The sequence below is a fragment of the Helianthus annuus genome, chromosome 12, assembly GCF_002127325.2.
Source record: "Helianthus annuus cultivar XRQ/B chromosome 12, HanXRQr2.0-SUNRISE, whole genome shotgun sequence".
NCBI classification, from domain to species: Eukaryota; Viridiplantae; Streptophyta; class Magnoliopsida; order Asterales; family Asteraceae; genus Helianthus; species Helianthus annuus.
In genome coordinates, this window is record NC_035444.2 from 155559873 (window position 1) to 155579589 (window position 19717).

The window sequence follows — 19717 nt, forward strand, 5'->3', positions numbered from 1 at the left end:
AAGCTATGACGTGATCATCGGAAGACCAGGACAGTGTGCATTTTACATGGCAGTGTCTGTTGGCCATGGCACGGTTAAATTTCCTACCGAGAGGGGCATAGCAACCCTTCAACCCTCTTAGGAAGCTTACATGATTGAAGGTGAAAACTCAAACAGCGAAGAAGACAGGCAAAGGTTGGTCAAAAACCCTAGGTACCCTGAACAACGAATAAGGGTCAATCCAAACCTTTCTCAAGAGACCCTTTCGTACCTTGAAAAATTGCTAACACATTACAGGGATGTATTCGCTTGGTGTCCAGAAGATATGACCGGGATCCCTCGGAACATTGCCGAACATGAATTAAGAATACCACCGGATGTCAAGCCGGTGGTCCAAAAGAAAAAGAAGCCTGGCACCCGAGAGAAGTCTGGCAGCCTGCCAAGAGGTTGAAAAGCTTGTGTCGGCCGGTATTCTCCGAGAAGTCAAGTACCAATCATGGGTTGCAAACCCGGTTATGGTCAAGAAACCTGACAACTCTTGGAGGATGTGCATAGATTTCAAGGATCTTAACAAGGCTTGTCCTAAAGATTGCTACCCACTACCGGAAATTGATCTCAAGGTTGACTCCCTCACAGGTTACTCGTTCAAATGCTTTCTTGATGCATACAAAGGTTATCACCAAATCCTCATGAAGAAAGAGGATGAGGAAAAAACAGCCTTTCACACGGACAAAGGGATCTTTTGTTATCAAAAGATGCCTTTCGGCCTCAAAAATGCAGGAGCTACCTATCAACGACTCGTTGACAAAGCCTTCGAAAGCCAAATTGGCAAAAACATGGAGGCATATGTTGACGACTTGGTGATTAAAAGCAAGACGGAACATCAAATGCTTGACGATATTCAAGAAACTTTCAAGAACCTCAGAAAGGTTAACATGAAGCTTAATCCGGAAAAATGCTCATTTGGATTCGAGGAGGGAAAATTCTTGGGTCACATTGTTGGAAAGCAAAGCATCAAAGCCAACCCTAACAAAGTGAAAGCCGTCCTCGAAGCCAAACCACCAAAAACCAAGAAGGAGGTTGAAAGCTTAAACGGGAAGCTTGCAGCCTTGAAGCGTTTTACCTCAAAGTTGGCCGAAAGATCTCTGCCCTTCTATAAAACGCTCAAGAACTGCTCAGACAAGAAGGATTTCAAATGGACTGAAGAAGCTGAAGAAGCTTTCAACCAGATGAAGCAACATTTAGCTTCCCTACCAGATATCGCGGCACTAAAAACCGGGGAGTTAATATCGGTGTACCTCTAAATTGCTGACGAGGCCATCAGTGCAGTCCTCACAATTGAGCGAGACAAGGCCCAGGTACCCGTTTATTTTTTCAGCAAAACTTTAAAATTAGCTGAAACAAAATACCCTCCCCTTGAAAAACTTGCCCTAGCCCTAGTTCAAACAGCTAGAAGGCTTCGAAGGTATTTCCAAGCACACCCCATACAAGTGGTCACCGACCAACCTATTAAGAGTGTGCTTGAAAAACCTGAAAACTCGGGGCGATTAGGCAAATGGGCCATAGAACTGGGTGAACATAACATTACCTATGTCACAAGAAAAGCTATCAAGGCACAAGTCTTGGCCGATTTTATTGTGGAAGTCCCAAACCAGGCAATCACTGAAGTAAACGCTACCACTACTGAACCCTCCAACCCTGAAGCCTGGAAGCTTTTTACCGACGAGGCTTCAAGCGTTGAAGGGTCAGGGGCTGGGCTAATTTTGATCAACCCAGAAGGGCTGGAATTCACATATGCTCTCCGTTTTAATTTTCAGACCACCAATAACGAAGCTGAATACGAGGCACTAATAGCTGGCTTAAGGCTAGCTAAAGAGATGAAGATCGAAAAGCTTGAAGTGTTCACAGATTCGTTGCTGGTCTCAAGCCAAGTGAATGATAGCTACATAGCTAAGGAACCCAACATAAAAAAATACAGAGAAAAATCCAAGGAACTGATGAGTACCTTCCAGGCATGCAACATCAAACAGATCCCCATATCTCAAAACAAAAAGGCTGATGCCCTAAGTAAGCTTGCATCTCTCACTTTCGCCCACCTTACCAAGAAGGTGCTGGTAGAAGTGTTGAATGCCCCATCGATCGATGAATTGGAAATTCAAGATGTAGTTACCGAAGAAGATCCAAACTGGATGACTCCCATCAAAAAGTTCCTTAAAAATGGTGAATTGCCAAATGATCAAGTAGAAGCTAAAAGGGTTGAGATCAAGGCAAAGCAATACGTACTACAAGGAGAAACCCTTTACAAAAAGAGTTACCTTGCTCCCTTGTTAAGATGTGTCGGTCCGGAGCAAAGCAAGTACTTGATCAAAGAAATTCATGAAGGTGTGTGCGGAGCTCACTTTGGAGCTAGGTCGGTGGTTGCAAAGCTCATGAACCTCGGATATTTCTGGCCATCAATGCACCGCGATACAACCGAAGAATTGAAGAAATGTGATGCTTGTCAAATTCATGCACCAATTCCAAGAAGTCCCAAGCATGACTTAGTCCCAATAACCTCGGCATGGCCATTCCACAAATGGGGGATGGACATTGTTGGTCCATTTCCCCCAAGCAAAGGGGGAGTAAAATTCTTACTAGTGGCAGTAGATTATTTCACCAAATGGCCCGAAGTCAAACCACTTGCCAAAATCACGGGAAAACAGGTCATTGACTTTGTTTAGGAAAACATCATTTGCCGTTATGGATTGCCGGGAGTACTTGTCACTGACAACGGAAGACAATTTGCTGAGAAGCCTTTCAGCACTTGGTGCAAGGAATACAAAATCGATCAGGTTTTTAGCTCAGTGGCTTATCCGCAATCAAACGGTCAGGTGGAAAGAACAAATAGAAGCACAGTAGAAGGCATCAAGACAAGATTGGGAAGATACGAAAACAACTGGATTTCCTAGTGTCCTATGGGCAATTAGAACAACCGAAAAAACAAGCCATAAGAAAACACCTTATAGCTTGGTATTCGGATCCGAAGCTATGATCCCCGCTGAGATAGGAGTTGTAACCCAAAGAATTGTCAACATGAATCCCGAAACAAACCAAAAAGAGATCATGTTGAATTTACAACTCCTAGAGGAAGCAAGAGATCAAGCCGCAATTCAAGAGGCCAAATACAAGCAACAGATGGAAGCTTACTACAACAAAAAAGTCAAGAACGAACGTTTCAAGCCAGGGGACCTGGTCCTCAGAAACAACGAAGCCAGCAAGAAAAAAAATCAAGGAAAGCTTGGCCCAAAATGGGAAGGCCCATACACCATCCTTGAAGCACACCAAGGTGGATCCTACAAGCTGGCTGACTCAGAAGGCAAAAGGCTTCCAAGGCATTGGAACGGCAAAACCCTGAAAAGGTTCCATGTTTAAACAGGAAAGTTTGGTTTGTATCAAAATGTATTCCAAGCAGAATTATGAATATCTTTTGTAAAAAGAAAGTATTGCTGAAATGAATGAAGTTGCTTTATCAAACATGTCTTTCTATCCTAAGATCAGGTTGAGAACCTAGCAAAAAACTCCATGGCAAGGGCCATGTAAGAGGATGAGCTCCCAGGCCACATCGCTCAATAGGTTCAAGGGTTGAATGAACCTATATAAGGGGTGAGTTCCTAAATCAATACAACTCCATGAGACTTGTTAAGAAAACCTAAAATTGTCTCATAGACGGGTGTGAACAGCCTACACCAAATGTTCCCTAAGCCTTAAAAATATAATCAACAAAAAGGATTGAAAAATTCAAGTGAAAACCAAAGAAATAATAAAAAGGATAGGTGCTAGATCTTCTTGTTAAAAATACCAAGCTAAGTGTCTGCAACACTGAACCCTTTTAGGTATGACAAACATAAGGGCAGCACAAACTGGACAAAGACAAAGTTACAAAGAGTATTTAAAAGAACAAAATCACTTGGACAAAAATCACAAAGATACAAACCAAGTCAGGCCACAAGTCTAAGAAGCCTTCAAGGCTTCAAGCCACTCGAGCAACAACTCGAAACCCTAAAGGCTTCAACCTACTAACAGACAGCCAAAAGGCTTGGAAGGTTAAAGCCAAACAGACTGCCTTAACAAAAACAGACACAAGTCTAAAAACATAACATGAATAAGAAAGTTAAGACATCATACCATATCAAAGAAAGCCCTAAAGGACTTCCAAACATAAGTTAAGGCAAGTCCTAGTAACTTGCAAACCTAACAATTGTTCAAACGGCCACACAGTCCTTCAACACAACCAACAGGAACCTTAAGGGTCCCTGAAAACCTAATATTGTTTAAGGGTTACAAACCATAAATTGTTTTTAGTACTAAGAAAGCTACGAATTAAGAATCAACAGACTTGGAAACTCCAGAACCTTCGCCCTTGGTCTTCTTAGTTTTCTTCAGCTTCTTAGTCTTTAAACCTCCATCACCCCCCACCGCTGAAGTGTCACGGCCCCCGACCCGGTTTGACCCGTTTCAGGAGCCGCGGGACAGGAATCCCGTGGTATTTAATTTAGGCGACAGCGGAAGTCTTTTTAAAACAGGATCTTTCAATAATTTAAACTGCCCGTTTCATAACTTAGGGATAAATTCCCGAAATTTACAATAATGCGATTTCTCAGGGAAATCTTTATTTTCAAAACATGTTCATTTATTTATTTACATTGAGCCACTTTTCTAAGCTGGGAGTGCTCCACGGCACTTTTCTTTGCTCATACCAGATCACCTGAAACATGTTTGAAAAAGGTTTTGTCAGCGGGGAAATACTGAGTGAATCATTCATTTTACTGAAAACAACACATTTGTTATAATCTACAGTATTAAGGGGAATTACAATGTTTCTGATATCAAACCAACTACCCACAGTATTTGTCACTCGACCATCCATTGGCTAGCCCATTTGTCCAATGGTGTCTATGACTGTGGTCAGATCACCCCTTGGCCACCCGTTTGTCCAAGTGTGACGGGAAACAAGTAATGTATACAAAACCCCACATACCGGCTGTAACTTGGTGATTACATAGACTTAATCACTGTAATTATAACTTTGAAAATAACTTGGAGTTTTGTAAAACATTTGATAAAAAGAGAATGACTCACAAACTGTGAGAAAAGAGTTTACAAAAGGGGAATGACTCATATTGCAGATTTACGAGCAGAGTATAAGCTTTACTGATTAACCTTCTAACCTAATTTAAATAACAATGCACACACAAACGGGATTAGTAACTAATTCAGCAGTTACGTCAATTCACGAGATTAAACCCTCACAACTATTATCAAGTGCGATACTTAACAATTCAATGGATTCACAACGAATGACAGAGCATAGTCCGAACTCGAACAGCACTCAAACATTCAAGTCGAAATCACAATGAATAACAAAGTACAAGCTCAATTTGAGCAGCACTCGGACAATCGTTGGATAGTTATAATCGATCGGACGTTGAATCGTAATAGCGATCGAGTTATTACCCTGATTGCGGCAGCACCTCGTGATCGTGTGTGTGTTTATTGTGGTATTACAGCTATAATTCGACGTACACAGGGACAATTTACGTCGTTTCAACTTCAACAGTTAAGTGCCAAGGTCGGCTATTTATAGCAAGTTTTGGGACTCCCTTACGGACCGTAAGCCCGAACCTTTACGGTCCGTAGGCTAAGAAGTCTAATTATAGGCTGCCTAGGCTCGGGACTAGCCTTGGTGAATCATAAAATTGACCAATCAGACAACTCTACGTTTTATTTTTGATAATTATTAAACTAGGGTTTGCCCCCCTCGAGTTTTAGGGGCCCTGATCCTAATTTTGATCATTCTGAAAATTTTAGGGCTAGTGCAGAATTACTTGGGTGTCTCAATTAGGGTTTTCTTATCAACTAATTATTGTCCTAATTATTGATTTTAGTGGCAGTTGTTACATCCTCCCCACCTTGAGAAAAATCTCGTCCTCGAGATTTACTGAAATAGATGAGGGTACTTTCGCTTCATCTCTGATTCCAGTTCCCAAGTATATTCTGGTCCTCTCTTGGATTCCCATTTGACTTTTACTAGCACTAGTCGTTTGTGTTTGAGAAACTTAATCTTCCGATCTTCTATTTGTAGGGGTTTCTCTACGAATCTCAGTTTTTCATTTACCTCTATATCTTGAAGAGGTACTACCAGGGATTCGTCTGATAGACATTTCTTGAGATTGGATACATGAAACACATCATGTACTCCAGCTAACTCTTCTGGTATTTGTAAACGATAAGCTACTGGTCCTATTCGCTGGATCACTGGGAATGGTCCAACATATCTTGGACTCAGTTTTCCTTTCTTACCAAATCGTACTACTCCTTTCCCAGGAGATACTTTTAACAGTACTTTATCTCCGACTTGGAATTCTAATGGCTTACGGCGATTGTCTGCATAGCTCTTCTGATGATCTCTAGCAGTCTTCAGTCTTTCCTTGATTTGCGATATCTTGTTAGTAGTTTCTTGCACAATCTTTGGACCTGATAACTGACTTTCTCCTATCTCTGCCTAACAAACGGGAGTTCTGCACTTGCGTCCATACAGTGCTTCGAATGGAGCAGCTTCGATGCTCGAATGATAACTATTGTTATAGGAGAATTCAATTAATGGTAAATGGCTATCCCAATTACCACCAAAGTCAATTACACATGCTCGGAGCATGTCTTCCAGGGTTTGTATCGTCCTTTCACTTTGTCCGTCCGTTTGAGGATGATATGCGGTACTCAAATTAAGTCGAGTTCCCATTGCTTCTTGGAAACTTGTCCAGAAACGGGAAGTAAAACGACTATCTCTATCCGATACAATGGAGAGTGGGACTCCATGTAGGGATACTACTTCATCTACATACAACTTGGCTAACCTTTCCATGCTAAAGGTTTCCTTTATTGGTAGAAAATGAGCTGATTTGGTTAATCGATCCACAATTACCCAAATAGCATCATTACCTTTTCTGGTTTTGGGTAACTTAGTAACAAAATCCATTGTTATGAGTTCCCATTTCCATACAGGCATTTTTAACTGTTGTAGTAGTCCTGAAGGTTTCTGATGTTCGGCTTTAACTTGTGAACAGGTTAGACACTTAGATACGTATTCGGCTATATCCTTTTTCATACCTATCCACCAAGAATTATTTCTTAAATCTTGGTACATCTTATTATTTCCTGGATGTACAGTATACCTTGATTTATAAGATTCTTCTAAAATCTTATTTCTTAATTCTCCTTGCTTAGGTACCCAAATTCGTTTCTTGTGGAATCTCCAAATTCCATCTATTCCTTGTTCTAATTCCTTTAGGTAACCTTTCATTCCTTCGGCATCGTCTTTGATTGCCGTTCCCTGAACTTCCTTTATTTGTTCCATTAAATCTAATTGTAGATTTAACCTAAGAGCACGAACTCGCTTTTGCTTTTCATGATATTTACGACTTAAGGCGTCTGCGACTACGTTTGCCTTTCCTTCGTGATATTGAATATCACAGTCGTAATCACTTAGAATTTCCATCCACCTTCTTTGCCTCATATTTAACTCTTTTTACCCAAATATGTGCCTCAAACTCTTATGGTCCGTATAGATAGTAAACTTACTTCCATACAGATAATGTCTCCAAATTTTAAGGGCAAAAATTATGGCTCCTAACTCTAGGTCATGAGTCGTGTAATTTTCTTCGTGCTTTTTCAATTGCCTAGAGGCATACGCAATTACCTTTTTGCATTGCATCAACACACATCCATATCCTAATTTTGAAGCATCACAATATACTTCAAAATCCTCGGTTCCTTCGGGTAAAGCTAAAATTGGAGCATTTGTCAATTTGTGCTTTAGAATCCTAAAAGCTTCCTCTTGTCTAGATCCCCATTCAAACTTAACGGCTTTACAGGTTAGCTTAGTTAAAGGTATAGCTATCCTAGAGAAATCTTTAATAAATCGTCTATAATATCCAGCTAATCCTAGAAAACTTCTAACTTCCATAACCGTTCGTGGAGCTTTCCAATTCGTGATTGCTTCTATTTTAGCAGGATCTACGTGAATTCCTTCGTGATTCACCATATGACCTAAAAATTGCACTTCTTGTAGCCAGAATTCACACTTCGAGAATTGGCATAAAGCTTTTCCTTTCTTAACAAGGTTAAGAGTGCATGCAAGTGCTTACAATGTTCCTCCTGACTTTTGGAATAAATGAGTATATCGTCAATGAACACGATTACAAATTTATCCAAGTATGGTTTACAGATCCTATTCATCATGTCCATAAATGCAGCTGGAGCATTTGTTAATCCAAAGGGCATGACTGTAAACTCATAATGACCATACCTAGTTCTGAAAGCAGTTTTAGGTATGTGCTCTTCTTGCACTTTCAGCTGGTGATATCCAGATCTTAAATCTATCTTAGAGAAATACCTAGCTCCTTGCAATTGATCAAAAAGATCATCAATCCTAGGTAATGGGTATCGGTTCTTAATTGTAACTTTATTCAATTCCCTATAATCGATACACATTCTCAGTGATCCATCTTTCTTTTTTACAAACAACACTGGTGCACCCCAAGGGGATGAACTAGGTTGTATGAATCCTTTGTTTAGTAATTCATCTAATTGCTTTTTCAATTCTAGCATTTCAGTAGGTGCTAATCGATAAGGTGTCTTAGCTATTGGTGCAGTACCTGGAATAAAATGAATTCTAAACTCTACTTCCCTATCAGGTGGTAACCCAGGTAATTCTTCTGGAAAAACATCCGGGTATTCTGAAACTATAGGGATGTCCTGAAGTTCCTTACTTTTAGTGTTAATGATTACAGAAATCATATACACCATTTCTTGTTTCCTTGAATAACTAGCCAATTTCATTACTGAAATGAATTTCAGTGGCTTTCGAGGTCTATCTCCTGAAATTAGAATTACTTCTCCTGTGGAGGTACGGATTTCTACGGAATTCTTATCACACAGGATTCGAGCATGGTTGGCGATTAACCAATCCATTCCTAACACTACATCGAATCCGGCTAAATTCATAGGTAACAGGTTTGCAGAAAACTTATGACCTAACAATTCTATCTTTACTTCTTGCAAAACCTTGTCTATGTTGACAGAATTTCCATCTGCCGTTTCAACAGTAAAGATCTGCCTAAGGGTATTTATAGGTAAGTTAAGAGCTTGACAGAATGCAGTATTAATGAAACTTTGGTTTGCACCAGAATCAAATAATACTTTTGCATAGACGTTATGCACTAAGAACGTACCCGCTATCACGTCTGGAATGAGTTCGGCTTCTTGAGTGGTCAGCTGGAATGCTCGTGCATTTTTCTTAGTAGTTCCTTCAGTCGTTTTAGCTCTACTATCTGCTGGTTTAGCTAACTTAGGACATTCAGACTGGAAATGTCCTGTTTCTCTGCAGTTATAACAAACTCTTGTTTTCCTTCTGCAGTCTTCTTCCTGATGTCCTTTCGCCTTGCAGAAGTTGCAAAATATATTGCACTGTCCATAGTGTTTCTTTTTGCAATTTTTGCAGAAAGGATGTGATGAGGATTGCCCTGTTCCCCTCTTTTTGAACTTATTGTTACTATTACCCACGCGAAATCCTTGGGTAATCTTCTGAGCCAATTCCTTCTTGCGATCATCTTCTCTGGTGCGGACTAGTTCATCGGTTAAGGTATTAGCTAATTCCACAGCATCGTCAATCGTGCGTGGTCTCGCAGCTTTAACGATGTTACGGATTTCTCCAATTAATCCCCAAATATACCGGGAAATAAGTACCGGTTCTGGCGAAGCCAGGGAAGGTACCACTCTCGCATATTCGAAGAATGTCGAAGTATATCCTCGACAGTCTACACCTAGCATACGATGGCTCAGGAACTTGTTTGCCATTTGTTCCTTCTCGTATTCGGGACAGAATTTTCTTTCGACAAGACTCTTAAATTCTTCCCAATTCATCGCATAGGCCACCCTTCTTCCTTTTGCTTGTAGCACCGTGTTCCACCATTCTAACGCCCCTTCTTTGAACAAGTTTGATGCATACATCACTTGATCTTCTTCAGTACATTTACTTATTGCAATTACTGCCTCGGTTTTCTCTAACCAACGCAGTGTTGCAGTTGCCCCTTCATTACCTGCAAATTCTGCGGGTTTACAGGCAAGAAATTCTTTGTAAGTGCAACCAGGCGTTGCAGCTTTCATTTTCTTAGGGAGTGGGGCCTGTTGCGGATCATGATCGTTATGATTGCCGCCTCCATTTATGCTGTTACTGCCGTTATCTTCCGGAATACGTTTACTAGGAATTAATTGTGGTTCGGCAGGTTTCTGAACAGCAGCCACAATTTCTGGAATAGCATTGGCTATCCCTTGAGCAATAAAGTGCTCAATATCTTGTCTAGTTATATATTGATCTTCCTGATTTTGCTCAGACTGATTTACTTTATTAACTGGTTCACTATTAGCGTTTTCCATCTGCTAATTAGTATTAATAGAAATTATTAGTGTCTAATTATTGATACCAAAATCACAGATAAACACATAGATCAGTATAACATGCAAGCATAGCCAAAATTGTCGATGCCTCGACTTCTGTTTTGTTTTATATATTATACCTGCTTCAATACACACTTTTTATCTTACAGTGTTTTATTACCCATTTTACCAAATTAGTTTTACTATATTAGTTATAATACAAACAAACTTCTCCAATCCCTCCTATCTTTTTGGTTTGCTGGTAGTTTCAGTAACGACGCTCCCTCTCGTCGTACTTCCAAGAGATCTGTTCCCCCATTTTCCGGATCCTATTCCCGGTGCCTATCAGTTCTTCACCAAACTGGCGTAGCTCAGCTAAATTTTCATAGCTCATTGGCTGATTAGGGATAGGTTCTGGATGAAACTGTGGGAGAAAACTATAGGGACTATTAACTATATTTTGGAATTGCCAGTCATTGGTCCACCATTCCTCCATTTGGCCTAATGGTCGGGTGTGAACTAGTGGGTCTGGAATAGCTGGTCCTAGGTTTATTGGGAATTGGGCTGTAGCAGGATAAAAGAAGAGATTATCGTTGATAGGCTCTAGAATATCACAGTTATCCAGTAGGCGGTCTATTTCGTCCTGGAATGTGATTTCCTCAGACTGTTTAGAGCTTTCTCCGATCTCTATTCCCTTTTGCTTTAGGTCTATCCCTATTTCTGCTAGCTTGGAACTTTCTCCGGTTTCTATTTCTTTTCCCTTGCTCACACTTACATGATTTTCTATTTTAGGGATTCTCCTAGGTTTCCTTCTGCGCACCTTTCGCCACCCTACATATCTTCTCTTCTTTTTAGGTTTGCTTTTTCCAGCGGTGGAGCTTGGAATTCCAGAGGTTCCTCTATGTCAGCAATGTAACCAGTGAAGTTGTGGGAGACTTCAATTGGCACAGGATAGAGGTTGAGGTTCTGAAATGCCTCGGATAGCTCACTCATGCTGTGTAGCATATATGCAAAATGCACAAAATATTAAGTTAAAACTTTGGAACAAAGCTTAACAAATAAACATTTTTATTGCACACCAATTTGTACAACATAACAGCAAACAGAACACACTCAGATCTATTTATTTATTTACTGGGAAGTAAATATTTCTAGATTTTAAAGCTTAAAGATTTGCATTTTCTGCTACGGTAGCGAGCAGATACAGATTTGCCCATTTTCCATCTAGGTTATTTTCCCCGATTACTGTTAATTTCCTGAATTTCCGGGTTAAACCTCACTCTCTTGGTTTGGGGTTTCTTTTTCTCTTGACCCTTCCTAATAATCAAGTTCCTTTTCTCTGGTGTAAGTGGGTTTTCGTAATTTGCCTTACGGACAAAGATTCCTTCCTCTAACTTGACGGAAGTTTTGGAGGAAGAGGTTCCCTGTTCTTTAGGTGTACTATCTAATTTGTGGTAGATAGCAGAAATCTTTTGTTTACCCATACTGTAATTTTAACAATTAATCAGTTAATAAGCATATATTCACAGAATAACAAATAAAATTTTCCTAATTAAAAATAATGAGCTTAATCAGTAAGCTTAAAACAGTGGCTCTGATACCACCTTTTCCTGTCACGGCCCACGACCCGGTTTGACCCGTTTCAGGAGCCGCGGGACAGGAATCCCGTGGTATTTAATTTAGGCGACAACGGAAGTCTTTTTAAAACAGGATCTTTCAATAATTTAAACTGCCCGTTTCATAACTTAGGGATAAATTCCCGAAATTTACAATAATGCGATTTCTCAGGGAAATCTTTATTTTCAAAACATGTTCATTTATTTATTTACATTGAGCCACTTTTCTAAGCTGGGAGTGCTCCACGGCACTTTTCTTTGCTCATACCAGATCACCTGAAACATGTTTGAAAAAGGTTTTGTCAGCGGGGAAATACTGAGTGAATCATTCATTTTACTGAAAACGACACATTTGTTATAATCTACAGTATTAAGGGGAATTACAATGTTTCTGATATCAAACCAACTACCCACAGTATTTGTCACTCGACCATCCATTGGCTAGCCCATTTGTCCAATGGTGTCTGTGACTGTGGTCAGATCACCCCTTGGCCACCCGTTTGTCCAAGTGTGACGGGAAACAAGTAATGTATACAAAACCCCACATACCGGTTGTAACTTAGTGATTACATAGACTTAATCACTGTAATTATAACTTTGAAAATAACTTGGAGTTTTGTAAAACAGTTGATAAAAAGAGAATGACTCACAAACTGTGAGAAAAGAGTTTACAAAAGGGGAATGACTCACATTGCAGATTTACGAGCAGAGTATAAGCTTTACTGATTAACCTTCTAACCTAATTTAAATAACAATGCACACACAAACGGGATTAGTAACTAATTCAGCAGTTACGTCAATTCACGAGATTAAACCCTCACAACTATTATCAAGTGCGATACTTAACAATTCAATGGATTCACAACGAATGGCAGAGCATAGTCCGAATTCGAACAGCACTCAAACATTCAAGTCGAAATCACAATGAATAACAAAGTACAAGCTCAATTTGAGCAGCACTCGGACAATCGTTGGATAGTTATAATCGATCGGACGTTGAATCGTAATAGCGATCGAGTTATTACCTTGATTGCGGCAGCACCTCGTGATCGTGTGTGTGTTTATTGTGGTATTACAGCTATAATTCGACGTACCCAGGGACAATTTACGTTGTTTCAACTTCAACAGTTAAGTGCCAAGGTCGGCTATGTATAGCAAGTTTTGGGACTCCCTTACGGACCGTAAGCCCGAACCTTTACGGTCCGTAGGCTAAGCAGTCTAATTATAGGCTGCCTAGGCTCGGGACTAGCCTTGGTGAATCATAAAATTGACCAATCAGACAACTCTATGTTTTATTTTTGATAATTATTAAACTAGGGTTTGCCCCCCTCGAGTTTTAGGGGCCTTGATCCTAATTTTGATCATTCTGAAAATTTTAGGGCTAGTGCAGAATTACTTGGGTGTCTCAATTAGGGTTTTCTTATCAACTAATTATTGTCCTAATTATTGATTTTAGTGGCAGTTGTTACATGAAGCCTCTAAGCTTGCATCCTTAGGAACATCCGGCTGACCTGAAAGGGTATCATCACTATCCCCCGAATAGGATCTCTTCCTTGAAAGAGAACCCAAGATTGCGGCACAAACTTTTTCATTCAGGCCCTCCGGTTTCAAGTCCTGCAACACAGTAAAAGGCTTACCAAAACAAGCAGAAACCTGATGGATGTAAGGATAGGTCAGTTTCTCCATTTGCTCAACAGAGCCCTTATAAACGTCAGAAGCCTCGGGACGAAATAGAGGTGACTTCTCCAAAGGATGGCCGGATTCATGAAGCTTGTAACCAGCAATGAGGCCTTGGTGTTTCCCCAGGTTGAGAAGCTTAGTATAAACATCGCCAAGGGCAGAATTGAACTCCTTGGAATGTAAAAGATAAGTAACAACCTGCTGGAAACCCTGCTCAATTAACCACTGATTGTCAACGGTAGAACGAGCAACTGAAGCCTTCAACCCCTCTTTCTCCTCACGAAAAGCCTGTTGCTGAACAGCCAAAGTCTCCCGGTCAGCTTTTAACTTCAATAAGTTAGCCTCAAAACTCTTTTTCCAATCACCCATCTCAATCTCATGCATCTTCTTCAAGTCACTAACCTCCTTCTACCATGCTGTTTCTTTCTCGGTAAAACCAGCTATCTCCTTTTTCATCGAGGCCATGGAGGATTTCATCTTATCCTTCTTCTTGGAAAATTCTTCATATTCCTGCATCTTTTGACGAAAACGGGCAATACCTTGAGGAAGCATAGCAGCAAGGTTGCAAGTACTCAAAATCATCCGAGACAACATCAAGTCATCATCCATCCCAACAATGGTCTTGTGCACTGAAGGAGGAGCAATGTGACTAAGAGCATCCTCACAAACAGCAGCATCTTTGAAGGTGTCATCATTCTTCACCAACCAAGCAGGCACATAAATCCCTTCCGGATCTAACCCTTCAACGTCCCTGCTTGAAGATTCCTGAACAGGGGTAGCAACAACCTTCTTGCCTGGAACCTTTTTACCATGAACAACTAATTCTTTATCCTTCTCAGCACCTGCTTCACCACCTTGATCTTCTGAAACTTCAATATCATCACTCAAGTACACTGGTTCAGTAGAAGTGGATTGAGCACCAGCTTTCAACAATCGACGAGAAGATCTGCGGGTCGAAGACTCGGGAACGTTGGACTTAGAAAAACCCTTGACATTGGCAACACTAACATAACCTGTGCCCTCAAACCTTTGCTCAACAGTTCTAACCACAACATTCTCGCCAAGAACAGACGGAGCATCCTCAAATACAACATCAGAAGTATCATCACTTTTGATAAAATCCAAAGCAGACATGACTACAAAAAACAAAACAAAAGCAAATAAGTCATAAGTAAGAAAAAATGCAAAAAGGGCAAAAAGGGAAAATGCATACCCACGCCATTTCTCATTAGTACCGGATCCCGATCGGCTTTCCCCCAAATGTTACTAACCCCTAAAAGAACTAACAAATGTTCAGGGAAGGGACAAACCCTCGAAGGGCACCCCCGGATGGCTGTAAGAAAAGCATCATTCAATTCAGATTCAGAGGGCTCCGGATCATTGAGAACAGCATCCGGATGCCTCCACATCATCTTGAAAGGAATAATAGACTCGGAAACCCAGAAAAAGCGATCCTTCCAGGTCCCAAGTGTTGTAACCATAGACGAGATGAGGCAAGAATCAACCTTTGATGTTTCAAAGGTGAACCAGTCGCCATTCTTAGCCAAACGGAAAAACCGCCGAAAGAGCAACAAGGAAGGATCATATCCAAGAGCACGACACAAAACCTCAAAATGCAAAACCCTAGCCATCCCCTTCGGATGAACTTGCCCAAAAGAAACCCGATAATACTCCAACAAGTTCAAAACAAAAAACGAAAAGGGATAACGAAGATTCGACCATTGAAAATGACGGCAGTAAAGGGCAATCGAACCGGGGTTCAGTTTATCAACACGAACATCACAAGCAGGAGCAGTTGGGTTAAATTTTCTATCAATACCATATTCCATACAAAATAAATCTACCTCCTCTTGTGTTAACCGAGAAAAAGATTTTGCTAAGTCCTTACGAGCACCCATTTTTGAAAAACAGAAAATGAAGAATGCAAGGTGTAAAGGAAACCGAAACTAACCTTAGAGAAGGAAGGAAATGGCAGAAACTTGGAAAGATTATGAATAAAATGGATAGGATTTGCAAATATAAAATAAATGAAAACCTACAATAGGGGTAATAATGGCAAACAGTAACTTCTGCAAAACCGCCACCCTATCAACTGCCATACATCAATCAAATCAATGGTCAGTTATTTAAAATTCAAATTCAAATATTAACTGCCTTCAACCTTTCAAGCCTTCAAGCAACGAACCCTCGAAACCTTTAGGCAATAAAATACATGCATAAAAGTCAGAAGTCTTTGAGCTCATTACCCAAAAACCTCTGACTTGGGGGGCTGATGACGGGGGTAGCCCAAGACTAAATAAAATGACTAAATATGTAAACGCTCAAATGGTTAAACTGTTCAATGGTTGAAAAGCTGTGAGATGGGAAAAGCGAGACGGAAACAGTGGCCAGTCACATCCGGAGATCGCTTCACCAACCCATAGCCGCAAAAGCAAAGCAGGTCTGCACGATGCACGCTATTATCCAGGGGTCAAAAGCCTTTAACCCCCGAAAGGGGAAACCCTCCACTGCAAGCAAGGTTACTAGTCTAATACATTCTACTTCGGGAGATGTCTTCTCTTATAAATTGACACTTCATTTACCTCAGAAAACATCTCCTGCCCAGCTCTGATTCTCTAATCTCTGGTCATTCATGTGGAGTACTTGCTCACATACGAGTCACTCCTTCTCACATCCACCACACACATTCCATTTACTACCACTTCCGAATCTGAGTACATTTCAGAGAAGGATCTTCAGCAAATAACAACAATAAACTAGTAAACCTCCTTCCACGTCTTGCAAACGTGGGGGGACCCCACGACCTGCGTTAGGCAAAGTTGAACCCTTCAACCCTTTTGCCTAACCAACCCAGCTACTACCGTTGGTCTTGTATTTGTTGCATCAACAATGATAAAAATGAAAACGACCAATTTCCATAATTATACCTCTTATACAAAAAGCAATTTGAGTTGTGTCTTATTTCTTTAAAAGTCATACATTTTAATTCATTTTCCTCACACCCTTTCATTTTACCTTTATATCTCTTATACAAAGTCTTATTTCTTTAAATGTCATACCTTTTAATTCATTTTCCTTACACCCTTTCATTTTACCCTTTGTTTATTACTATATAATAACAAAACAAGCAAGGTTGCGTTACCGTAACCACTCACAAAACTGTGAGGGTGATGCATAACCGTCACAACGATTCAAAACAGAAGATTCAATTTATGAAAATGAAGGGCTATGCATAGACACGTGTGATGATTATTAATGGGTTGCTTTGTTTTTTTAATTTTATTGAAGAAAATCAGATTTTGGTTTTTTCTTTCTCTTGGACTTCAACCAAGATTTCGTGTCTCTCTCTAACAAATATATCCGTTTGATTTGGTTTTGATGCAACCATAAATATTATTAGATTTCATCCAAGTTCATCAACAACAAGAGACATCAAAATTTGTTTTAAAAGGTTCAATTTCAAACACAATTCAAGTTCCCTGATATGTATAATCAATCACAAACAATAGATTGCAATTCAAGTTCGATGATGATGAACTTATGGTAAACAATCGAACAACAATCCAAACCGATGCACCGGGCTACATGCAAACAATCCGGAGATCCAAAGCGACGCGCCGAACAAAAGTATTCAAAAAAACCTAACAAAAACTTTCAAAATAACCGAACGGACACGACTTCACGGTTGACAACCAACGCAACACACCTTTCGAAAAATGATTAGAAACCAAATCGACGCATCTCCAACGATCACGGTTTCCCAATCGTTTGCCACAGTTTTACACCCAAAATCTCTAGCCGGACTAAATTTAGAGGGTTACGGAGGGATGATGAAGAGCTTAACATTTATAGAGAGAGATGAAATAAGAGATGTGGTTACAAACTTGAAAGGCGGTGGTTGCTGTTCGATTGGGTGCTGTGGTGGCGGTGGTTTGATGGTTATGTTGGCGGTGGTTTGATGGTTATGTTGGCGGTGGTGTGGTGTTGATTTCTTCTCCAATGGCTTTGGTGACATTTTCTTTTATAGGTTTGTGTATTGAGTGTGTGCAGAAGTGAAACCAAAGGAAAAAAGTCATCAGGTATGAATGGATTTATAATAGATTTATAAATCTCAGTTTATAAACCTTTTGAGGTACATAGCCTTTGGTTTTAATATATATATATATATTCGTGAAAAAAATGTAAATAGGAGGTTTGGTTATTTACAAATACTTAAGCTATGTATTATTTTAGTACATATTAAAAAATATGCTTATAATTAGTTAATTGCACTAATAATAAGGTGAATTCAACAAAGAATATTATATCACATATATAACATACAGCTGATGCAAAAAAATGAATTTGATGTATTATTACATATTGTTTATGGGTTTGTTTATGTAACAATTGCAAATATTGGGAATTGCAAAAAGGTTGAGTATTTTTTATGACCTCGGCAACCAATTTAGATACATCAAACATCTTTTTTTATATTTGTTTTTACATTGATCGTTTCTTATCGGTGATATTTTTATTTTGGGTGTTATGTATCAAATTGTTTATTTAGATTATTTGTGAGATTCAAAGAAACAGTGGGCTTAGTAATATGTTAACAACATTGTATGCGTTAGATCTATTACAAAGATGTTGAAATTGGGGATTCTTTTTTGTTGAATTAGTTAAAGATGGGCAATTTGTTGATAATCAACACCTGTCGCAACGTGCGGGTTAGCATCAACTCGTATAATACAACTTTTAAACGTGCATATTTTACTTTTATTGTAGAGTTAATTGCCCGGATAGTCCCTGTGCTTTGTCATTTTTTCACCTTTAGTCCCCATTTTTTTAAAATATCAGTTTAGTCCCCATTGTTTGAGCGTTTGTTACTCGGATAGTCCCCTGAGTGGATGAGCATTAAGTTAGTCCGTTAAATATTCATAAAATTACAAAAAAAGCCCTTACTGAAAAAATAAAATTTCAAACAATAAAGTTTTCAAATGGCCCCACACCAAACACATCACATCTTCAGTAAACCAACCACCCCAAATCCATGTCCCCTTCATCAAACTTACACCACCACCGCCGACACCACCACCACCCTTTAAAAACATCATCAACCTCAACTGTGACCACCCAAACTCTCTTACGAGACGGTTCCGGCGACGTGAAACTCCACTGTTGCCATGTTGTTGCGGGAAAACGCACCAGGTGAACTCGCCGGAAAAATGAACCACACATTCTTGATTGCAATATCTATCTTCTAATTGTTTAGAGAGAATTAACATTTGGCTACTTAGATAGAATTGACAATCTTGATTGTGTTTGAAGTTGATTTTGTGAAATTGTTTATAAATATGATGGATAATATTAGGAAATAATATTTCTCAATATTTGTAATTATTGTAAACCTTTATTTTCTCCTTGATTAGCTCTCATTGTATTGTATATATCTCTCAAATCTGTTAATGAGAATTATCACGTTAGAATTATTCTCTAATATGGTATCAGCCTAAAATCCTGGGCCTACCAAACACCACCTTACCACTGCCGCTTCCTCCTCATCGCAGCCCCCTTCTCCAGTTTTTTTTTTCTTCGATGGCCGGTGACGGGTCTTCATCCTCCTCCGATTCCTCAATTCCGCTACAAACCCTTCTTCATATGATTTCTATCAAGCTATCCTCCTCAAACTATCTTCAATGGAAAAACCAGATGGAAACCATTCTTTCTTTTCCAGATCTTTGCGGACACATTGATGGATCCACTCCTGAACCATCGGCTACAATTGATGCAGATGGAAAACAAACTCCGAATCCCAACGCAGCTTCTTGGAAATCTGACGATAAAAAAGTCCGTCTCCTCCTTCAAGCTTCCTTGACCGAAGAATCTATGGCTGAGATTCTTGGTCTCACATCTGCTGCAAAGGTCTGGAATGCTCTTGCCACAGCCTACCAGCCAAACTCTCTTGAACAAATGCATACCCTCGAAGA